Source organism: Panthera leo, chromosome B1 (genome assembly GCF_018350215.1).
Source record: "Panthera leo isolate Ple1 chromosome B1, P.leo_Ple1_pat1.1, whole genome shotgun sequence".
NCBI classification, from domain to species: Eukaryota; Metazoa; Chordata; class Mammalia; order Carnivora; family Felidae; genus Panthera; species Panthera leo.
Genome location: NC_056682.1, coordinates 4,800,881 through 4,826,209, shown reverse-complemented (window position 1 = coordinate 4,826,209; position 25,329 = coordinate 4,800,881). Strand labels below are relative to the sequence as shown.

The 25,329-nt window shown below is 41.2% G+C and overlaps 1 long non-coding RNA gene across 1 annotated transcript; it reads right to left on the bottom strand.

Annotated features, from left to right (window-relative positions):
- Window positions 1-2,670: 2,670 nt before the first annotated feature.
- Window positions 2,671-24,377, bottom strand: LOC122216825. The gene is made up of 4 exons (XR_006201140.1): window positions 24,330-24,377; window positions 14,234-14,327; window positions 7,156-7,267; window positions 2,671-2,853 (listed from the first exon to the last, which is right to left on the bottom strand). It is a non-coding gene; the product is annotated as an uncharacterized LOC122216825 (long non-coding RNA).
- Between the last annotated feature and the right edge of the window lie 952 nt (window positions 24,378-25,329).

The window sequence follows — 25,329 nt, the reverse complement described above, 5'->3', positions numbered from 1 at the left end:
GGTGAGCTAACCCAAACTCGCCTTCTTCCCTCTCTCCGATCTCTGGCAAAACTCAAATGAATAACAGAAGGCGACAGAGCCCAGTGAAGTCACCCCCACAGACCACCCTCCAGTCACAGAGCCACGGAGGATGTACGAAGAGCAGAGCCAAGCAGTGGTTGTTCAGCACCACGGTAAAATAGAGTGCACCACGCAGGGAGGGTACAGCCGTCGTCAACGTTTATGCCCACGTCATGCTGACATTTGAGAAGGCAAAAGTAGGAAAGCTCAAGGATGGCAAAATCACGGTTGTATGAGAGAGACTTCCGATTCATCTGTAACACATCAAATAGATGAAGAACTAAGACAGGATATAGACAACTGAAATTGAATTATATTCGTTATTATACCCTGTTGACAGCATATTCCTTATTTCAAGCATCTGTAACATGTTTTACAACACAGAGAGGAAAATCATCTCTGTTGAATAGAGGCCAACCCTGCTTGGCTGCTGGTGGCATGGCTGTAAGCAACGGGTCACATGAAAATGGGCTTCCCAGAAGAAAAAGATGGGGGAAAATCCGTATGACCCACCACCTGGAACATGGGGGATTCTCACAAACGAACAGCTGTAGGTGAGTCAGTGAAAATCCGCAAGCATCTAGAGAGAAATACAGTCCTCTATGTTTGGAAATCCAATATCAAAATTGTGCCAAGCCCATGATGGCTCTACCAATTTACACAATTACTGAGGAGAAGCACCGAGGCAGATGTCGATACTTGGGGAAATCGTTCACACCTGAGAAATGAACATCTCTAATGTTTTTCTACATTAATTCAGATTACTTTATATATTAGCTCACCAGCTTGTGGGATGAAAGCTCAATGAGACGCACATCGAAAGAGTGATGATAAATGATACCAAATTAAAGCAAGACTTCGAAACGTTGGCTCTGTGGCTGATTTGCATGTGATGATATACACAAGCGTGTTAATTTGTTTTGATCCTGCAGCACCCGAGCATGTTTTCCGCCCGCAATATTCACACAAAACGCATGAAATGGAAGAAAAGCACTTCAGGTTCTTTTTTTTTTTTAATTCAGTAAATTCTGACAGCTACGAGTCCACTGTAATTACTTAAAAGATCTTTAATGAGTTTACAAAAGCATATTGAACAGGACTCCAGAATACTGTGGTTATTTTATAAACCTTTCAGCAGGTCTAACTTTATGAAAGGTTAGCACAGTGATTACCTTTAGCACTTTGCAATTTGCCATCCAATTTCACTGATATTATGTTGTCTCTGATGATCCCCACACAACCCAAGTTATTGTGATGTTACTGTCCTTATTGTACCTGAGGAAGCCGGGCTTGGCCAAATTAGGGACCTAGCCGGAGGGAAACAGCAGATAGGCAACTGGACATCAAGGCCCTCTTTTTTTTATTTTTAAGGCTCCTTTTTTAATTTCAAATACCCACCCTCTCCTACTAGGCGTAATTAACCAAATACGAGGACACCAGCTGTGGACAAAACATTGACATACAACAATAACAATGAAAAAACAACAACAACAACAAAAAAAAACACCTTACATCCCTAGAACACTATATAGTTTACTAAATGCACAGGCATACGTGCAGCATTTTATATTCATATCAATAACGTGGGAAAGAAGCTGGTGTTCTTGTGTAGACAGTTTTACAGGCTGGCGGGGGAGATAGCACCTTAACCTGACCTGGATGTAATCCACTCTGATTCTTCTTGTACCCTCAGTCTCACTCCTGCTGTCTCTTTATCCGTGTCTTTCCTCTTGATTGAGCATGATGAGGGACCGTAAGGTGAGCTGAGGGGACAAGCACAAGCTCACACCCCACACCTCGCCCAGGGTGGGACATGTGTGCTCCTCCTCAGGTGCTCCTGGCCACCCAAGAACAAAGGAGAGGAAAGGATAGAAATGGCTAACTGACAGAGACCACAGCCCTGCAGGACACGAGTCTCCATCAGTTTACAAATGTCTTAGTAAATTACAAGAGAAAGACCATCTTATCAGTAGCCTCACCTCCATGAAACCTACAGACTCCGTTTCCTGGAGCCCCAACATCACCCCTCCGTAGCGATATGGGGGGCAAAGGCAAGAAGGAAATGGCAGGTAAAATTAAATCTCCTCCTAACCTGCATCCCAACGACAAATACTTCTGGCAAATACAGAAAGAATATAACATTTTTCTGGGAACGCCCTACTGTCTTAATGTTAATGATTTGCCAGAGGGAAAAGCAACCTTAGCTTGACAATAGCTAGGCTTCCAGTAATCTGTGAGTCTTTAGCATATGAAAGTCTCTTTGGAAACTTCCCTTTTGACTTTACTGCCCCCAAGTCCGCAGTGTGTAACCAGCCATTCTGCACAACCCCAGTGCAGAGGTTCTGCCCAAGGTCCCGTCCCGTGCTTTAATAAAATCACCTTTTTGTACCAAAGACGTCTTCAAGAATTCATTCTTGGCCGTCAGCTCCGGACCCCACGAACACCCCATCACCCCAAAACCTCATGAGAGCTGACACTTTCTTTTGCACTGACTTCCTCTGCCACATTTTTGAGACTCAGATGAGGAGAGGGGACACGGATGCGTCATTGAGCATTGACACCGTCCCCAGCCCTGGTAAACCATAATTTCATTTATTTCATGAAATTTCCATATGTCACACATCTTGAGCGACTTGTGGTGGTGGTGGAGCGTTTAACTGAAGGAGTCAATTGCCCAGCATTTCCCGTATACTCTGGATTGTGCTTGGTGCCATGGGTGTGGCCGAAAAGTCGTTGCTATCCTTCAGGGCAATACTACCATATTAGTCTCCCCCGTGCTTCTCTGGTTATTTCCTGCAGATAAAATTTGCTTTATTAACAGGACCAAATTTAGTAAATTATTGACATGTTAAGAAAGATTAGGTGACACTGAAGTCTTTCCTAATTTTGGTTATGTAAAGAGTTAAGTATCAAAAAAGAGGTACCCACCCTAAACACAATGTCTATGCTAATAAGAATCATTCTTGATGGCTTTTAACGACTGCTAGCTCAATCCTTTGCTAATAGTCCATTGATAACTCTTTTGCAACTTGAGATGCTTTTTGTAAAATAAATTCCACTGGGCTAAATTGCTGTTTCATTTTTGAGCCCAATCTCAAAATATCTCCTTAGATCTGATAGGCTTTATGGGAGAGCATGGCATTTTTTATGCATTTACAATGAAAAATAGTTTGGATTAAATTTACATTAACTTTGCCCTTTTCAGCATTGCATAAATGTGCAAAATGCATTTAAAAGATAGTACTTAAAACTTGGGAGTTTGGAACCTTATTTTTAAATGTAAATATTTTGGCTCATTTTAGTCCCAATTGTTCTGACTTAGCTCGAGGTTTGTTTTTTTTTTTTTTTTTTTTTGGTTTTGTTTTGTTTTGTTTTGTTTTGTTTCCTTCAGGTCCCTGAAGTGAGGTCCGCAGTTCCCCAGTTCACTTGATTTGCAGACATTTGAACAGAGAAAGCTATCTGACTAAGCACGTAAAGTGTATTTTCCTCTCTGGCTCACATAGTGTAAGAAATGAAAATGATTTGCCTCTAGTTCTCTCTCCTGGCCCATTTCCCATCTCCTCCCCTGCCCCTTCCCCATCAGAAATAATTTGGAGAGGTTAGAAAGTAGGTTTAAAAAGTGGGAATTCAAAACAGGTTATTTCAGGAGGTACACACACTTGCGAATGTAGCCTAAAGCTCTCTTTGCTGGTACATCTCAGAACATAGCCTTTCTGTCCCCCTCATCGCTTGGAGTGCTGGGGGAGCCAGGCTAATGCTGCACATTTACGCATCGGGGGCTATTGCACAGGTAAGAAACACCCTTCCCTGGACACCCCCTTTCCAACGCTGAGCTATGAACCCCAATCCCTCCTGGTGGCTTTCCAGGCTCTTTTTCAGTCTTGCAGTGTCAGGACCCTTGGGTCAGCCCTGTCCGTTTCCACTGACTCCATGCCCCTGAACCCTTCCTCCCCCTCTTTCCTTATCCAGCTGCAATTCCTATCCCCTCCCATGAACCCTCGCTGACCCTTCCTCTGTAGCCATGGTCCTGGTTCCCACACTGTCATCTCTCTGCACCTAATCAGCAGGGCCCATATCCAGTTTTGCCCCCAACCATAGCCCCAGGCTCCCGCCCTCACACCCCATTCTAAAGTTGACCTTGGCTCACCTGACCACATGTGTCCACCTGTCTCCACCAGCACCTGCAGGACAGACTCGAAGCCTTGGAGACGACACCTGTGCTGTGGGTCATGACCCCTCCCGAGAGTCCAGCCTCATTCTTACCATGTCCCATGTCCTTCCATGCTTTCTCTAAAATGCGTTTCCCAATGAAGATGCTGCTTCCCCAGGGAGGTGTCTGATTTTTCTCCCTTCCCACACTTCTTATGCCCCTGATCTCAGAGACCCCGTAAGTTTTGCCCCTAATCCTCACTCCTGCTTGCAGATGGACCACCATCCCCACTCTTGCCTGCAAACACTTTCCCTCTGAAGTGCAACTACTCCTGTATTCCATGGTCACCCCCTGCTTCGCCTATTGAGAATCTGGCTTCTGGCTCTGAGTATGGCCGGGATATTGTCACTCTTGATGAATTCAGCAGCCACACACTGTCTCACACGGGCTTTCCATTCGCTGATGGATGGTCTCCCCAGACACGCTGGTGGTCCTTTCCCACCGGTCCTCTGAACAATACTGTCAGAGCTCCGCAACTGTCCTTCCCCCGACTGAGAGGATGACCTTCTCTGACCGCAACCTCCTACCTCTGATATCCCTTCTTCAAAGATGCCACTTTGAGCAAATATTTACTGTCACCAAGGCTTCTGATCCATTGGGCGATCAAGCTCTCTCTACCCCCTACCCAGCTCAACACTCACTCCCCCCATATCCAGCTTTGATACCCTGGTCTCTCATTCATATGGTTCCTCCCTGTTTACACACTTCCAACTTCTTTGTCTTCAGTCCATAATCCCTAAACTAAATCTGTTTTTGCCAATTCTGGTGCCATCAAAATACCTGGAAACTGTTGGAGAAAAAATACACAACGGTGTTGGTTGCTTTCGTTTTATATTCATGACTACACAGTTCACATGGTCCCTTGTTGTCTGTCAGTCCTGCCATGTGTTTCTAGTCAAATTCTTTGCCATAAATGTTTCATGCATCGCCTGTCTTCTAACTACCACACCTCCCTTTCTCCCCCGTCTGATGGCCTTACTTCTTATTTAACTGACAAAACAGAAGAACATTGTTAAGAGTCCCTGTCATACTTTTCCCTACCTTCTCCTCCAAAGTCAGCTTTTTCAAGGTCACTGGTGAATTACATGTTGCCAAGTTCAATGGAATTTGTGTCTCTGTTTTACTCTGCCTTTCACCATTTGACACAGGTAACGACCTGCTTTTTCTTTGAAACACATTTTTAAGTTGGCTCCTGGGACCATACCCGCTCGTGGTTTTCCTCCCACCTCACTGCCCACTCCTTAACATCCTTGATTACACCCCACATCTCTTCTTGTTCCCTAAACCCTGAATCGCCCTAGGGCTCATTTCTTGGTGCTCTTTTCTCTTCTCCCTCTGTGCTCCTGCACCTTTGAGCCCATAGTGGTTCTTAGGCTTTACATAGCATCTTCACATGGACCACTCCCGAATGTTACATCTCAAATCCCCATCCCTTTGCCCACCAGACATCTCCACTTGTACAGCTCATGGGCATCTGACTTGTCGAAAGCCAAGACATATGGGTTGGGTAGAGTGAACCACCTCCCCACCAGTGATGTGGGTGGGATTCAAGGCCTCCCCCGGACCTCTTTAACTGAACCAGAGCCCATGAAGCAACCAAATCTGGGCTTTGGCAACTCTTCGGCTCATCTGTCCAGTCTCTGTCTCTGTACTCCCCATCTTAACGTAACACTTCCCTCCATAATTGCCTTTTTTATACCATTTGACACCCCTCTGAGAGAGAGAGGTCATTTCCATTGTGTAGATGAGGAAACTGAAATCGAAAGGACTTCACTTATTTGCCTGATGCCATGCAGCTCATTAGTGAGAGGGAAGAAGGAGGATGTGGCCCAGATCTGACTGCCTGCAGGCCCGGGGTTCATCCCACCCCATTGCCCTAGGGTGCTTTGGGGAGGAAGAATAGCGTCCGTGGTGTAGACTTTGTCTCAGGGACACACAGTGCTAGATGTCAAGGTGGACACACCTACCCCAGGGATACCTTCCCTGGCTCTTTCCACACAACAGCCAAATGCTGTCATCCTCACCCTTAGTAATGAAGACTCCTGCCCCAGGCAGAGGACCCCCTCAGGTAGACCTGTGGATCTTGTGGAATGGCAGCTTGACCTTGGGAAAGAGATCGTCTCTTTGGGCTTCAGTGCACTCAATGGCAAAAGGATTGGGTGGATGTGTGAGGGTTCTCTCTGCACTTCTCAGCCCTTTGGCTAACCTCAGAGGCCTGAGGCTGTTCTTGCGCGCATGCTGATGAATGTATGCACTGTCTGTCCTTAGGAAGCCCCAGAAGGTCCTGCAGAATCCTGCCCCCACCCTCTCTCTGACCTCATCTCCTGCCACTCTGGCCCTTGCCTCAGCTTTCCAGCCAAGAGAGCTTCCTTGCTCTTCCTCACATCTTTCACGGTGCTCCCAGCTAGGCCTGCCTGTTGGACTATCTCCACTCTCTGCCTGAAATGCTCTCCTTGGATATTAATATCCCTCAGCTCTTCAATATATTTTTGTTCCTGTTCAAATACCATCTTTCTTGATAAATCTGTGAAAATGCTCTCCGAAAAAGCACTCCTATCATTTTGTTTAAAAATTTGTCTTCCTAGCATTTATTGCTACTGTAACTTATATATCTATTTGTTTACTTTTTATTGTCTGTCTCTATTTCTCTATTGCTCCATAAACATAAAGAGTTTTTATTTTTATTCTCAGCTATTTTGGGAAGTAATTTCAATAGCTTCTCAATAAATATTTGTTGAATGGATGAATAAATGTTATAGCCCCCACTGACCTTTACACTATGTGATATTAATGAAAATTAAATTGGCAGTTTGTATAGTCCAAACCAGAAGGGAGTAAAGAATTTTAGCACGGGGTCCAGTTAGAGAGCCATTGCAGTAACTCACCTGTAGGTCGATTGCGACCAAAATAATGACGGTAGAAGTAATGTCATAGGGCCTTTTTTAAAAATGGAAGACACACATTTTTATTTTGTTTTATTTGTGTTTTTACTTCATTCTCCATTTTCCACATTGAGAAGAACAAAATAAGAAAAGAGAAAAAAAAGACATTATCTCCAGTGATGAAATGGAATAGCTCTGACTTCCAATCAACTACGATATATATATATCTCCTAATATTGTAAATGTGAGTCAAAATAAAAGAGAGAACTTGAGACTTCGTAGCTAAATCGTCAAACCTCAGGTGGAATAAAATATATTTACTTAAAAATAAGGACCAGTGTCCTAAAGGTGATCTTTAGTCAAGAGTTATCTTTAGGATATGGATGGACCATGAAAGAAATTTGTGCTGATCATCTCGAATTTCCTCGTGACACTTCTGGAGAGTGAGAATTGCCTGACATACAGTTTTTACACCATGGCCTTCAAGCTTAGGGAAGTTTCTATGGGCCCAGGAATGTGAAGGGAAGATATGTAAAAATTGAAGACATCAGTCTCTTACTCAGGGGTTTTGCTATAAACCTTACCAATTTCTTGAATACCAAATACTGAGGGAGATACTCTTTTGTGTCAATGACTAGTAGATAATTCGTGAAGAATTGTTTGTAAAGATCCTCAGTTGCCGTTATGAACTGTGTACCAATTGTTTGCCCTCCGTCAAACTGAAGCACAATCTTACAGTTACGGAAATGAAAACTGCATTAGAAAAACAGAAAAAATGGAGTGGATATACAACAGAAAACTACACTAATTCCATGGAACATAGGTGACTGTTCGTGGGTAATAATGGGTTTTAAAGCAGTGATATCTTTGGAGGACAAAAGAGGTCTAATTCTTAATGTTCTCAAAAACAGGATAGAACAATGAAACAGGGGGACAAAAAGGTTGGAGATAAAAAAAAAAAGCGTTCCTGAAATAGTTTGTATCTGTAAATGGAAAGAACACTAAACATCCAATTTCCTATGGAGGTGGGGTACAGAATCACGGTAAGGAGTGAGGGAAGAGAGGAGAGCCTAAGTACTAATTTCCTCACTGTTCGTAGCAAGGAGAAAATCATATGGTCTAATGGTGAAATGTTCACTTCAAAAACCGTAGTGATTACAACCTTAATATTTTTTCATAATTTTTGAAATCAGAGGTACCATATCATAGTTTCTCTTATTTTTAACAAATTTTGTCTGACACTTACAATTCATTCTTTTTACTACATCCCTATCCCTAATATAAATTCAATAAAAATTTTAAATTTTTAAATATTTAATTTTTTTCATTAAAGATAAAACTTTTATTATTTTATTTACATATGCTACATTTTTTATATGAAATTTATTGTCAAATTGGTTTCCATACAACACCCAGTGCTCATCCCAACAGGTGCCCTCCTCAATGCCCATCACCCACCCCCATCAACCCTTAGTTTATTCTCAGTTTTTTTTTTTAATTTTTTTTTTAACGTTTATTTACTTTTGAGACAGAGAGAGACAGAGCATGAACGGGGGAGGGTCAGAGAGAGAGGGAAACACAGAATCTGAAACAGGCTCCAGGTTCTGAGCTGTCAGCACAGAGCCCGACGCGGGGCTCGAACTCACGGACCGCGAGATCATGACCTGAGCCGAAGTCGACCGCTTAACCGACTGAGCCACCCAGGCGCCCCTATTCTCAGTTTTTAAGAGTCTCTTATGGTTTGGCTCCCTCCCTCTCTAACTTTTTTTTTTTTTGTCCTTCCCCTCCCCCATGGTCTTCTTTTAAGTTTCTCAGGATCCACATAAGAGTGAAAACATATGGTATCTGAACTGGAGGGTGTTATGCTAAGTGAAATAAGTCATACAGAGAAAGACAGATACAATATTTGATATTTTAAAATCTTATTTTTTGTCTATTCATTAGTCTACCTATCAAGATATATGGATCAATATGTAAAATGATGTTTAACACATTTTAATGACAAGTGCTTCTGCACAGTGAGTTTTATGGTGATTTTTTTTCTCTTTCCCTTTTTTTCCATCTAATTTTACAAAATAATAAAAAAAAAAAGTTGTTGAATAGGATGGAACTAGAGAACTATCAGGAAGTCCTAGGAATGATTTAAGATCAGTCAGCAAAGCAAGATCGGTCTTGATTATTAACCCAGGGAATCTGGAGAGGCTCTATCCTGTTCCCTTGATCAGTTTTCCTACTTAGTGCACCAACACCACACTTTCTTACTTATTCTGACTGTAGAGTAACTCTTGAAACATTGCCAGTCCCCTGACTTTGTTCTTCTTCCTCCCTATTGTGTTGACTATTAAGCCTTTGCCCTTCCATAAATAAATAAATAAATAACTAAATAAGAATTAGTTTATTGATATCCACAAAACAACTATTGGGATTTTGTTTCAGACTGCATTCTATCTATGGATGAACATGGGAAAAACTGACATCTTGACCATATTGACTCTTCCTACACATTATTATGTACTATCTCTCCATTTATTAATATGTTTATTGCATGAGAGTTTTACAATTTTCATTGCCGTAATTTGGGGCAATTTTTTAAAGATTTTTTTTTTAGATTTTGTACTAAATTATTTCATTTCCTTTGTGCTATATAAGTGGTATTGTGTTTTTAATTTCAAATTGCAATTGCTCCTTACTGGTATATAAACATTAATTGACTAATCTAGTATCCTGTAACCTTGCATTAACCATTTATTTGTTCCAAGAAGGTTTTATTTACTTTTTTTTTGAGATTTTCTACATAGACCACCATATCTACATAGACCACCATATATATATATATATATATATATATATATATAGTCTAAAATAATAAAATAAAAGAAAATTTACTTCTTTTTCTTGTGTAATTAAATTCTACGGGAATTACAGTATGATGTTTCCAATCTTAGGGGGAAAGCCTCTAGCTTCTTACCATTAAGGAAAATATTATCTGTAGGTGTTTCATAGTTGCTTTCTGTCAACTGGAGAAGATACTCCTCTACTGCTAATTTTCTGGGATTTCTTTTTTTTTTATCGTGAGTATTGAATTTTGCAAAATGCTTTTTCTGCATTGGCTAAAATGGTCATATGATTTTTCTATTTCAGCCTGTTGATGGCATGGGACAGGCCTTCATTTCGGAATGTTGGTCTAGCCCTGCACACCTGGTGTCAGTCTCACTCAGTTGTGATTTATAATTCTTTTTACACGTAGATTTTGATTTGCTAATATTTCACTGAGAGTCTGCATCTCTGTTCAGGACAGATTTTGGTCTCTCATTTTTCTTTCTTATAATATCTTGTCCAGTTTTAGTATTATGGTGATGCTGACTTTACAGAATGAGTTAGGACGTATTTCTTCTGCTTCTGTTTTCTGGAAGAGATTGTAGAGAATCGGTATCATTTCTTCCCTAAATGCTTGATGGAATTCACACTGAAAGCTTCTGGGCCTGTGCTCTCTGTTTTGGAAGGTCATTCACTCTCTCTTCCCTTTCTGTAACAGAAATATGCCTTTTCAAATTGTCTATTTTTTAAAAAAATTTTTTTTAACCTTTATTTATTTTTGAGACAGAGAGAGACAGAGCATGAACAGGGGAGGGGCAGAGAGAGGGAGCCACAGAATCTGAAGCAGGCTCCAGGCTCCGAGCTGTCAGCATAGAGCCCAAAGTGGGGCTCGAACTCATGAACCATGAGATCATGATCTGAGCTGAAGTCAGATGCTCAACCAACTGAGCCACCCAGGTGCCCCTCTAATGCTTCTTATGTAAATTTCAGTTTCTTTCGAGGAACGGGTCCACTGTTTCTAAGTTCTCAAATTTCTGGACATAGAGTTATTCATATTTTCCTTTATTATCCTTTTAACATTCATGGGATCGGTAGTGGTGGGCCCTCTTTCGTGTCTGATATTATTAATTTACATCTTTGCTGTTTTGTTTCTTCATTAGCTTGACTAGATGTCTATCAATATCATTGATCTTTTTAAGGAAAAATCTTTTGGGTCTGTTGATCTTTACTGATAGCCTGTCTTCAATTTTATTGATTTCTGTTATACTGTATCCTTTCTTTTCTCGTGTTTATTTTGGGTTTAGCATGCTCTTTATTTTCTAGTTTCCTAATGTGGAAACTTAGATTATTGATTTTTGATCTTTATTCTTTTCTACTATGCACATTCAATGCTATACATCTCCCTCTTGGCACGGGTTTGCAATATACATTTATAAGTATTTCACATCTACTGTCAGATAAAACTATACCACCTCAGAGGTGCTGTGGGTGTATCAGGTGTTCCTAATTCCTGCCTCTGTCCCTTATAACATTGCTGTCATCCTTTTCAGCAATCCGTAAGCTGGAATTACTAAATACATCGTCACTTTTGTTATGGCAAATTATCTGTTGTATCAATTAAGAATCAAATCAATAAAAGATTACTTTCCCTTCATTTATGCTTTCTCTCACACTCTTTCTTTCTTTATGTACTTCTATATAGCTAAGATTTGAGTTTCTGAACTATGTCATTATCCTTCTTTCCAAAGAAATTCTTTTAAAATAATTTGCAAGTCGGTACTACTGGCAACAAATTATCTCATTTTGGGTTTGCCTGAGGAAGTCTTTATTTCTGTTTGACTTTTGAAAGACAATTTCCCTGGATACAGTCTTAATTCTAGGCTAGTGGTTTTGTTTTTTGTTTTTCTTTTTACACTTTCTTCCTGCTTATTGGTTTCTGAAGAAAAGTCCCTGATAATTCATATGCTTGTTACTCTACCGGTAAGGGGTTTCTTTGTCTTCATTCAAGATTTTCAACCTAAATTTCATTTTCTGCAGAATTGCTAGGCCTCAATGTGGCATTTTGGCATTTATCCTGTGTAGTTTTCTTAGATTTCGGGATCTGGGATTCGGTGTCTGTCATTAATCACTTGAAATATTTCTTCTGTTCCTTTCTCCATTTCTTTTCCTTTTTGTCTTCCCACATGCGTTTGTTAGCTCTTGGGTGATTTCACGGTTCTTAAATATCCTGTTCCGTTCATAACTATTCTTTTCATTTCCTCCATTCTTCTTTCTCTCCGCTTTTCAGCTTGAGAAGCATCATATTCATACGTTGAAGCCCTAACTCCCAGGAGCTCAGAATGGGACCGGATTTGGGATGGGGCCTCTAAAGAGACAATTAAAGGTGAATGAGGTCATTGGGGTCAAGCATAGGGGTTGGCAGGTGTTTGAGGTTTGTTAGAGCTGTAGCTGGCTAAGGCTAGATGTCCTCCGGGGTGATGTCATTCTGTAGTCCTGCCTCGAGTTCCCCCCCCCCTTTCTCTGGGCCCCCGTCTCCAGACAGAGACCTTCACAGGCGCTTCTCAGCTTTCCACCCAGTCAGGGAGGGCAGGCCACAGGGAGATGCCCAGCTGCAGGGGAGGGGCTGCTTCCCTGCCCCCCGGCCCCGAAGGCTCCCTCAAACAGGTGTGCCCAATAGCCTCCTTTGAGGGCAAGGCCTTTGTTGATAACAGCTCTCTGGGCTTATTTCAGAAAGATTACTTTCCCCTCCCCCTGCTGGAGGCGTGAGGGGTGATTCTCTGATCTGAGCACTTGATGGGGCTCCTGGCAGAAAATCCAGGCAAGGCTTGGGGTGGGGAGCGGCTTCAGGGGGCCGGGGCAGAGTCCTGATCCCCCAATCCAGCCCAGGTTCAGGCTCCAGCAAGCACCCCCCACCCCTTCAGTGTTCCCAACGAGCCCCAGCAGCAGCTTCCTCTCCAGCTAGGCCTGCGTCTACCCGCTCGCCTGTGCCTCCTGTTTGCCTGGTGGTGGTTTGTCCCGTGACCTTGTGTCTTTGGGCGAGTCCAGGAAGGACTGTAGATGCTCAGTGCGTGAGGCTGTTTTCTTCTTGCGAGGGTGACCCTGGGGATTTGCAAGCCCCTCATCTTTCAGACCAGAGGCCGGAAGTCCACGGCGCTGCCTTTCCAGGTAAGTCTGACCAATACTTGGTTTTGATTTCCTGCTGTTACCAAACCGGAAAAGGTGGCTGAGCGTCTGAGTGTAAAAGGTAAAAGGCTGGTTCACACTGCAAGGTGTTTACGACATGAGGGAGAATCGGTAGCAGGGAGGTTTGCCTCCTCAAAGTGGGGACAGGCTCCCCACCCCCAGCCCCTGGAATCGGCAGTGGGACACAGTGAGTCAGAGGCACTAAGGGTCCCTGTGCTTGAGCTGTGGTGGCAAAGCTCTGAGTAGCCCCCAGATTCGCGAGATTCTAATGCAGGACTTCTCAACTTTGACCACAACTTAGAATTTCCTGGAGATATTATGCAAATTCAGGTGCCCATAGGACACTCGAATTCAATTGACAATTATATCAGATTCTCTGAGGGATCATGATGAGGTTTATCAGTATATTTTAAAGCTCCATAGATAATGTTTACTCTCCAGGGGAGAATGGCAATTACTGTTCTAAAATATTCCAGGAACAAATTGAAATTGTGGTGAGCATTAACCAAGTTTTAAGTTAGGGTTTTTTTTTTTTTTGATGTTTAGAGAGAGAAATAGAGTGGGGAAGGACAGAGAGGGAGGTAGAGAGAGAGAGGGGATCCCAAGCAGGCTCTCTGCTGACACCAGAGAGCCCAATGCAGGGCTTGAACTCACAAACCATGAGATCATGACCTGAGCCAAAGTTGAATGCTTCACCGACTGAGCCACCCAGGTGCCCCCTAGGTTTGATTTTCTTTTTTTAATTAAAAAAAATTGTAATGTTTACTTTTGAGAGAGAGAGATAGAGCATGAGCGGAGGAGGGGCAAAGAGACAGGGAGACACAGAGTCCGATGAAGGCTCTAGGCTCTGAGCTGTCAGCACAGAGCCCAACATGGGGCTCGAATTCACGAATCGTGAGATCATGACCTGAGCCAAAGTTGGATGCTCAACCGACTGAACCACCCAGGCACCCCTCCTAGATTTGATCTTTTTTTTATGTTCGAGGCAAAAATGTTTGTTTACCCCATCCCCAGTGACATGCACGTGTTCTTGAGTGGAAACACAACCACACACAAGCCCTTCTCCTTGATAGCAACTTACTGGTTTTTTGGTTTGTGGTGATTCACTTGGAGAGGTTACATCCCTCAACTCCAGAGTAAAGTGTCAATGGTGGGGCCATCCTGTGGGTGGTGACCTGAAATGAGCAAATGCCATCAACATGATTCTTTTTTTTTTTTTTCTTTTAATTTAATTTATTTTTTTTTTAAATTTACATCCAAATTAGTTACCATATAGTGAAACAATGATTTCAGGAGTAGATTCCTTAATGCCCCTGACTCATTTAGCCCATCCCCCTTCCCACCACCCCTCCAGCAACCCTCAGTTTGTTCTCCATATTTATGAGTCTCTTCTGTTTTGTCCTCCTCCCTGTTTTTATATTTTTTTTGTTTCCCTTCCCTTATGTTCATCTGTTTTGTCTCTTCAAGTCCTCATATGAGGGAAGTCATATGATTTTTGTCTTCCTCTGACTGACTCCTTTCACTTAGCATAATACCCTCTAGTTCCATCCACGTAGTTGCAAATGGCAAGATTTTATTCTTTCTTATTGCCGAGTAATACTCCATTGTATATACAGACCATATCTTCTTTATCCATTCATCCATCAATGGACATTTGGGCTGTTTCCATATTTTGGCTATTGTTTGACACATGACATGGTGGGATAGGTTAGGAACAGGCACTTATTCCCAAGACATCAATAAATGTGGCAGAAGGACTCCAGAGACCCTGGTAGCTGACAATAAAATTGGAGGTACATGATTTTATGAAGGGGACCTCATAGTCTCACACACACACACACACACACACACACACACACACACACACACACAAGCTGAACTGGTACCTAAAGAATGGGAATATGAAAAGGCACCAAATGGTCAGCTGTCCAGGGAACTCTGTGCCAACGTTAGCACAGGAAGAATGGCGTCTGCGGGATGTACTCGTGTGCAGAGGGCATGAACATGAGCAAGATAAAGGGAATGGTGGCTGCTGTGGGTAACATTCTGATGCCAGGCTTTGTTAAACCTCTTGTACTTTGTGGGAACCATAGTGGCAGTATGGAAACATCACATGGGCAGGTTACAGAAAGAGCCGAGCGGGTGGCTTATCTTTAGTGTAAACCGTATGTGAACCCTCAATCTGACAATGCCTGGGGCAGTGGGAAGCTTGGGACTGGTTTTCTCTGGTTGTGACTGGACCTTAGTGGCAAGTGAGGGTGGAGGCTGGAGCCAGGAAGGAGCCGAGAGCACAGAACACATGTCTTCCAGCGGTCCTGTCCCCAAACATCCCTCCATCTGTGAACAAGATAGCAACTGTGGGCTTGACTTTGCTTTTTTTTCTTTTTAGTATCTTATCAACTAGCATTTCCATCTTGTCTTCTGGTTCTTCTTCTGAATCATAACCGTGATAGAAAATAGAATCCCCAGATTCTCGTGATGCCGGGTCAGACCGAAATACTCTTAGGGTTCTGCCCATATTATTTTAAAGGCAATTGTAAATGAGATATTTCCAAAATGCTTTCTTAAACTATTACAGTTTTTGTCGACTTTACACCCAGGGTCGTCTTTGTCAAAACGCATCATCCTCCCTAAGCGACGAATGCCATTTTTATTTTATTCTCTGCTCCATACGTAACACAGAAATCATGCCTCCATCCCGTCTGAAAATATTGCCCCGAACGTAATAATAAATACTAAGAAAAGAGGCATCTGGTTAGTGAATTTGGTGAATGCTGGCTTAAAGAAAGTTAAACAGGTTTTTCTTTTTTTTAGTATCAATTAATTTTATTTTTCTCAATATATGAAATTTATTGTCCAATTGGTTTCCATACAACACCCAGTGCTCATCCCAAAAGGTGCCCTCCTCAGTACCCATCACCCACCCCCATCAACCCTCAGTTCAACAGGTTTTTCCACCGAAAGCATGGAACACCCCAGCATGTGTTGTGAATCATGGAAAGAACACCTAGTAACTAGAGCTAATCATGTTAACTATATAGTTGTATACATAACTATAATATATTGTAGAATATAATTTATATGTATTTCAATTATATTTTAATATATTATAAATACACTGATGAATATAAATTAAAATATATATAAATATATTTCACATATACAGAATATATCCCTGAAGTCCTTGGAATCAGAAACCTGTTTCGTAAATTTGACAAACAGGTGATTACGTTTGAGAAATCCATCCTTCACTTGTTTCTAGGCATGAATATTTCCTTTACAATATATTCAAGCTCTCCTAGCTATCGTACCTTTACAACGGGAAGATGCTTAAACACATGTGATCATCTCTTTTCTCTATGAAGATTTGCGGCCACTTAGAGGCCACAGATCCTGATCGTCACCACTGGGGTTCAAGCCACATGCTCGTCAGGGTTCTAGTCAGATGACCTCATGCTAGGGACTTCTGACTGTCAACACCCTTAATTCTCCGTGGAAGCAGCTGATAATCATGCTGCTTTAAGTGAGTTAGTAGCACCAGGGAAATGAGAAGAGTTGCGGAGGGAAAGAGTTTGAAGTTGTTCAGCGTTTCACCTTAAGCTGCTGCACAATGACGTTTTTAGCAAGTGCTTTAACCATAACTCTCTATTTCCTCCTAATTCCCAACCGCATTGAGACAGTGCATTGAAACAGCAGAGAATCAAAATCAAGGCTGAAGGAGAGGGGGTAGACATTTCATATGGTCTCAATCAATACTGAAGATACAGAGGGAAAGAAAAGCAGAGGCTGGTTACCCACGGACGGGGACGGTGGGGCACCGCACCCAGGGGAGGGTGCATGCCTCCAGAAGTCCCGGATCCCTTCACATACTCACCCCTCGCCAACTCACGATTCCTCAGTTCAAACTTCACGCCGGTGATGTGCCTTCAGGGGCCAGTTTATTTGGGCAAACTGATCAATGGGCTGTAGAAATCTTACATGTGCCAAAGTTGTATTAGGAAACGAGTTAAGATACTCCCATATCAATGTAAAGTCCATCATTAATGACATAGGTACTGATTGCTCGTTATGTGCTCACAGTCGAAATTGATCTGTTTTAATGTACAATCTTACTAAAATGTTAGTGCAATACGTGTGCATGTGTGTGTGTTCGATTTCCTAGAATTTATAGACTATATTCAAACCAAATTCCTCGTTAGGTATTTAGGAAGTTTATAACAGGCCTAAGGAGTTAGGGCAGTAATAAGTTCATTTAAATCCATTAGAGATCCTCTGTGTAAATACCTCCAACAAAATAGAGTAATACATCTTCTTCGTATATAAAAATGTAAATGATAAACAGTGCATTTTATAGTCTGTGGATTAAACTATTAGGTGTCATTAGACTCTAATTTAGTAAACGAAAATGAGCTCAGAGTAGGTATCGTTTCTGATAGCAGTATCTGGAGTGTCTGAAAATATTGTTGATTCAATGGGAAAGGAACTTATCCTTTGTGATTTCAATTGTATGTGTGCAAATTTAAGGAGACAGAGATGGATGTCTGGAATATGAAGTGGGTTACATAGTTTCCTTTTCTTGTGGTGCAGACTTTCTCCTCTTCTCGCGGGGTCAGTAGGGGCTTGCCTGCATTCTACTGTCCGTCACTACGAACTTGCCTGGTCTCCAGATTTCACGTACATGGAATCATACAGGACTTGTCTTTTTGTACCCGTCTTCTTTCACTTAGCATAATGTTCTTAAAGTTCATCCGTGTGGTCACAACTATCAGAACTTCATCCTTTCTTACGGCAGAAGAATAACCCATTCTCTGTATAGACCACACTCTGCTTATCTGTCCACCCATCAATGGACACTTGGCTTGCTTGGACCCTTTTGCTCTCATGAATGATGCTGCTAGGAATGTTGGTGTGCAAATATCTGCTAAAGTCCCTGCTTTCAGTCCGTTTGCCTCTGTATCTTTTAGTGAAATCTGAGTCCTATGGTAAGTCTGTTTCACTCTTTGAAACACGGTTTCCACGGCAATCTACATTTTACATTCCCACCCGCGAGCTATAAGGATTTTATTTTTTCTCCTCCCTCTTTCTCTTCTCTATTATAGCCATCTTAATAGGTATGAAGAGGTATCTCATTGTGGCTTTGATTTACAAAGTCACTTCCCTAGTGATTAATCATGCTGAGCATCTTTACTGGGCATATCTGACTGTTTACATATCTGACCGCTGCTTTTGCTGATTCACAAAGTTTGTATTTCTGTTTTTACTCATCTTGAGGTATTTTCCCATTTCCCTTATGATTTATTGTTTGGCCCGTTGGTGGATTCTGTATCCCTTTAGTTTCCATATATTTATGGATCCCCCAGTTTTCCGTCTGTTGCTATTTTCCAGTTGTATTCCACAGTGGTTGGAAAGGGTACTTTGTATGATTTCAATTCATTTTTTTAAGTGGTTATGTAGTTGAGAGAGAGCGCGCACACGTGCACATGCGTGGGGAAGGGCAGAGAGAGAGGGGAACAGAGGATCTGAAGCAGGATCCGTGCTGACAGCAGAGAGCTGGATGTGGGGTTTGAACTATGAGGTCATGACCTGAGCTGGTGGAAGTTGGATGCTTCAACGACAGAGCCACCCAGGAGCCCCTGTATGATTTCAAATAAAAAAAAGTATATCGGCACTTGTTTTGCAGCCTAGGTGACATGTGGTCTGTTCTGGTGAGTGCTCTGTGTGCACTTAGAACATGGCGTGTTTTGCTGCTGCCTGTTGGATGTTTCCAGAAACCTGTACATCTAATTTGCATACAGTGTTGTTTACATTCTGTTTCCTCACTGACCTGCTTGTTCTGTATTGAAAGTGGGGTTCTGATGCGTCCAACTGTTGTAGAACTAACTCTCCCTCTCCCTCTCCCTCTCCCTCTCTCCCCCTCTCTCCCCCTCTCTCCCCCTCCCTCCTCTCTCTCTCTTGAATTTGGTCAGATTTTTTCCTTTGCCTATTTTGGGACTTTGTTGTTAGCCACATGCAATTGTTACATATTCTTAATGGATTGCAACTTGTAACAATAGATAATATACTTCTTTGTCTCTTGTGGCTTGTAAACTTATACTATTTATGTCTTTCCCTATGTCTGTATTTATCTTTTTTACTTAAAATCTGTTTTGTCTGCTAATATAATTCTTTGCTTTTGTGACCGTGTCCATAGAATATCTTTCTCCCTCCTTTTATTTTCAAATGTTTTGTCTTTGCATCCAAATACTCTCACACAGTCTATAGATAAGTGAGATTTTTTACTTACTCTGTCAATCTCTGCCTTATTTGGAGAGTTGAATCTATTTCATTTTAAAGTAATGTTGATAACAAAAATTCACTTATACCATGTGGCTATTTCCTTATGTGTGTCTTAATTTTTTCCTTTTTTTTTTTTTGTTCTATCTTCTATTATTCCCTTTCCTCATACGTAGTCAGTGTGTGTGTGTGTGTGTGTGTGTGTGTGTGCATGTGAGATCAGTGGTTATCTTGGGGAAGCAGTCACTTGGTCACCTTATATCAACCTAGTTCCAATGATACCAACTTAGTGTCAAAATTATGCAACACTCTGCTTCTGTACATATCTATCCCTCCCCCTTATATTGTTATTTTCACTGCTTACATCCTTCTGCATTGCATGCCCATTAATATCGATAGAAACAATACATTGGTTTGTGTGTTTGCCTTTTAAATCAGAGGACAGATGCTGGTGAGGATGTGGAGAAACAGGAACCCTCTTGCACTGTTGGTGGGAATGCACACTGGTGCAGCCACCCTGGAAAACAGTGTGGAGGTTCCTCAAAAACTTAAAAATAGATCTACCCTATGAGCCAGCAACAGCACTGCTAGGAATTTCCCCAAGGGATACAGGAGTGCTGATGCATAGGGGCACTTGTACCCCAATGTTTATAGCAGCACTTTCAGCAACAGCGAAACTATGGAAAGAGCCTAAATGTCCATCAACTGATGAATGGATAAAGAAGATGTGGTTTATATACACAATGGAATACTACATGGCAATAAGAAAGAATGAAATATGGCCTTTTGTGGCAACGTGGATGGAACTGGAGAGTGTTAACGCTAAGTGAAATAAGTCAGTCAGAGAAGAGGACAGACACCATATGTTTTCACTCCTATGTGGATCCTGAGAAATTTAACAGAAGACCATGGGAGAGGGGAAGGAGAAAAAATAGTTTCAAACAGAGAGGGAGGCAAACCATAGGAGACACTTAAAAACAGAGTACAAACTGAGGGTTGATGGGGGTTGGTGAGAGGGAAATGGGTGATGGGCACTGAGGAGGGCACTTGTTGGGATCAGTACTGAGCGTTGTATGTAAGTGATGAATCACGGGAATCTACTCCCGAAGCCAAGAGCATGCTGTATACACTGTATGTCAGCTAACTTGACAATAAATTGTATTTTAAAAATATAAATAATATAAATAAAAAAAAACAAAAATAAATCAGAGGACAAATGAGGAGTTATAAACCCCAAATGCATAATATTAGTTTTTGTATTTACTTAGGTGGTTACCTTTGCCAGTGTTCTTTATTCATCCATTCTTCTTGTATTTAATTACTGTCTAACATTCTTTCATTCCAACTTAAGGGGCTATATTAACATTTCTTGTATGGTTGGTCTAAAGGCAATAGAATCCCTTGGTTTTGCTTATTTGGGAATGTTATGATTTCTCCCTAATTTCTGAAGAGCAATTTTTATTTCAAATTCTTTGTTGAGGGGTTTCTTTTTCCCCTTTCCACACTTTAATTATGTCATCCCACTGTCTTTTGGCCTCATGGTATGTTAAGAGAAATAAGCTAGTAATAACACTGAGGATCCTTGTGATGAGTCACTTTTGTGGCATTCAAGATCCTCTCTCCTTGTTTTTAAGTTTTTATTTAAATTCTAGTTAACATACAGTGTGATATGAGTTCCAGGTGTATAATCAAGATCCTGTCTTTGTCATTGTCTATAACGTGTCTTGGTGGCTTTTGATTTAGCCTGTGTGGAGTTCATTTGAGCTCCTTGGATGTTTCATTCATTTCCTTCATCAAGTTCAGGAATTTTCATTCATTATTTTTTCAAATGGTTCCTCGACCTCTTTGTCTGACTCTTCTCACAGGTTGGTCTACTTAACGGTGACCCACAGAACCCTTGGGTTTCATTCCATTTCCTCCACTCTTTTGTCACTCTGCTCTTCAGACTCGATTATTTATCTTTGAGTTCACTGATCCTTTCTTCTATAGAATCAAATCAGTTGAAATTTGCTTATAAATTTGTCCAGTTGTTGTACTTTGTAATGAGAGAATTCCTTTTAGTTTCCTCTTTGTGATTTTTACCTCCTTATTGATATTCCCATTTTGTTCATCCATCATTTTTCTGGTTTACTTTATTTCTTGCCTATGGTTTTCTTTAAATTTTTGAAAATATTTAAAACAGTTGATTTAAAGTCTTGGTCTAGTAACTCCAAGGTCTAGGGTTCTCCAAGGATGGTTTCTGTTCATTTCTTTTTCTTCTGCATGGGCTGTCTTTTCTTACTTCATCGTATGCTTTGTAATTTTGTGTTGTTATTGGTGTTGAAAACTGGACATTAGAATATTATTCTCTGGTAACTCTGTAAATCAAATTTTCTCCCCTCCTAGATATTTCTCTTCTTGATGGCTAAAAGCTGACCCCTTTGTTCAACTAGTGTAATGTTAAGATAAAGACTTCCTTCAATCCAAGAGCAAAAAGCTAAGCGAAGCAAAACAAAACAAAAAACCCAGAAGACGAAAGTATTCTTCTATTCTTTGTGGCTTGACTTTGTCACTTGTGCGGAGGCTAGAGATCAGTTTAGGGTCTTCTCTGGTCTTTTGTGAGCACGCATCCTGCCCTGGGTATATCTGTGGTTTTCTAAACTCCCGCAGTACCCATGGGTGCTTTTGGATGTCCCAGTATCCCCAGAGAAATTTCCTCCAGGCCTCTGAGTCAACCATATGTCTCAACCATTACCTTCTGCCCCACATATCTGTGGGTCTTTCTTTGCCATCCAAGTGTTTTTGAGCAATGTCTGTCATTTTCTGCCCCCAGTGGGTTCTGTGTTCGGTGAAACAGAAATGGAAGGCTTGCATCAATCGTTCCGGTAGTTTCCAGACTGATTAGGATAGACAAGCAGAATGAGTTATGGCTCCCTCTGAAGCCAGAGACCAGGTTCCCACACAGGAGCCAGGGAGGGAGGTGGAGCAAGGGCAGCTAAGATGGCACAAAGCTTTCAACCATTTTCAAGTCATCTTATCCTTGATTCAGCATTTGTCTGATTGCTCTGAAGGTTTGGCTGTTTTCCAGAGTCCTGACCCTGTGGGTTCAGTTTCTGTGCACTTCTCCTCTTCTCTCTTGGGGGAGGGGAATTTGGAGCCATCCAGTCCTCCATTTTTCCAAAGTCACTCCCGTTGACTTCACTTTTTTTTTTTATGTCACTTCACTTTCAAACCCCAAATATCACAGTTTCCATGAATTCCCTGGATTCCTTCCACTTTCCCATGTTTTTGTGTGTATACAGTCAGATTGATCTAATACTCTTAGTGACAGAAATTAACATGATGAACATTACTTCACAATAACAGAATATTTATTAAATTTTCGTGGGCTAAGCAACATCTATCTTCCTGGAAGATTGCAGGTAGTTTTGAAAAAACATCAGATATTTGGCAGTAAAATACATATTTGGGCTTGTCTTTATAAATCTGATACGATCTCCAGCATAGAAATAATCTGAATCATTTTTGTTTGCTTTTTTTTTTTTGAGATATAATTGATATATGCCATTATATTAGTTTTGGGTGTACAACATAATGATTTCATATTGGTATATATTGTGAAATAACCATCACACTAAGTCTAGGTAACGTCTGTGTTAATATGCTTTTTTTAGCATTCAGGAAAAAGAAAATGGTCTCACTGTGTCTTTCTATTTCTTCCTGTCCCAGCTCTCTACTGGTTGAGTGTATGTACATACATCCATGAATAGATGTACACACACACAGATACATGCTCCCCTACACATACATCCAAATATTTTATTGAATTGTTTTGTTTCATGAAGCGTGCTTGTCTTTGTAACTTTTCTTGTACACAGTGTTTTAATTTTGCTTCTACTCCATATAGCACAATTTAAAGGCAACATGAAGGGTAAGAAAGAATATATGTTGACAAATCACTAAGCTGTGACATAATAATCTGATATCTAGGCTTCTGTCTGTCAGATGCAATCATAAATAAAAGATAGAAAGAAGCAAGGGATTGCTTTTTAAGGAAATTAAATTGTCTTGAGAATATTTCAAAAATGTGATTTGAAAGGGCATATACATGACATAAGTATTCTTCAGATTTCTATTCATTCCCGAATGATACCAGGTGAGATCAATTGTGATGTTCTTGTCTTGTGTCTAAACGCTCATCCAGGGAATAAACTCCTACAGAGCAAAGGGCCTTGCTCAAATCCCCAGAGCACCTGCTTGGCAGACTGTGACTCAAAGCTTTCTAAGGTGATTCAGCCCTTCACTGCACCCCCCGGGGCTCTCACGCGCTAGATGTAAGGTTCCCTTTTGTGTTATAAGACTTTTCTGTGTGATAATTAAGACAGCGACTAGTACAACATTTTTAGGCATCTGCCCATACACATAGCTCCTGAAGTGATGACTGTGGATGTCTTGAGGTTTTGTACATTCTCTCAGTGGGCCAAATGTCAAGACGCGAAATATCAAAGTTCTGGATTCATTGGAACAAAGGGAGGAAAAGCCTGCCACATTTGGAACTGAGAAATGGAAATCCGGTACAGACAGATAAAAGATGCAGAGCTGTCGTGTTTGTGTAGGTGGCTTTAAAGGCATTTTGCCACAACTAGTTAATAAATTTGCATATGCTTCTTCCAAAGTCTCTGGATTTAAGTAATTAGACATTAAGATTCTTATCAAGTAGCATTTTGCATTTTGTTCTGTTTCATGCTGTTTATGCAGAAGCCAATGGATATTTAGCCTCTGAGAAACCTGCATTAAATCAATATTACATTAGTGTTTTAATGGCATTAGCTCAATAGCCATATGCCCAGATATTGTCTCCATTCAGAAAGTTAGGAATCAGTAAATAAAAATGAGATAATTAACCATGAATACCTGCTACTCACATTTTATGTGTACAACATTATCTCTTTCCATTCAAAGCTTGACATTATTACCTATCATTCAAGAAATGTAAACCCACATTCCATATATTGCATAGCAATGGAGCTCTTGTGGTGACCTCACATATGTTTCCATGGTAGCATATTCATCTGAAAATAGCACAGCACTTTGATTTATAGATGGTCAAAGATGGACTCCTGAATGATGCTCATTGAAAAGCCTAATTTCAAAACAAATTCTTAGGTTGGAGATTTTGCAAGGCAATATTATAAACTAACACGGTGTTTATATTTTTAATGATTATGCATTTCTACTTCTGAATTTGAAGTAATATTTTCACCATCCAAATGCCTTGCAATTCGAATATTTACCGGCAAGGTAGATATTAGCACCAGAGTAAAGGAATAGAGTTTTGGCAACTCGCCATTCCCATTGGCTGCCTTGCCAACTGACCCCAAGGGTGTTAGTGTATTTGGGCTGTAGACTGGGCAGCTTAAATGATATAAAAAAGTTATTTTCTCATAGTTCTGGAAGCTGGAAGTCCCCAGATCATGGCCTGGTTTCCCCTGTTGGTGAGGACTCTTAGCTTGCAGACTTAGCCTTTCCTGTGAGCACCTGCAGGGAGAGAGAGAGAAAGCGTGAGCTAACAAGCAGGCTCTGGTTCCTTTTTAAAAGGACACTAATCCTATGAGATCAGGGCCCACCCTTAGAACCTCATTTAACCTGAAGTAGCCCTAAGTACTTTCTTAGGGGCCGATCTCCAAACGTAGCTGTACTGGGTTTTGGGGCTTTAGCATATGAACTGGGGAGAGGGCCACAAACATTCAGTGCCCAACAGCAGGCCTCGTTACCCCCATCTTCTCAGGGCGCTGGTATCTGCATTGTCCATTCTAACAGTGGGATAGATTTGTACCTCCTGAGATCAAGCGGCATGTCGGGATCACTGGGTGATTGGTGTCACCGTAGATCATTCAGTTGCTCCAAAGTTAACTTTTAACTTCA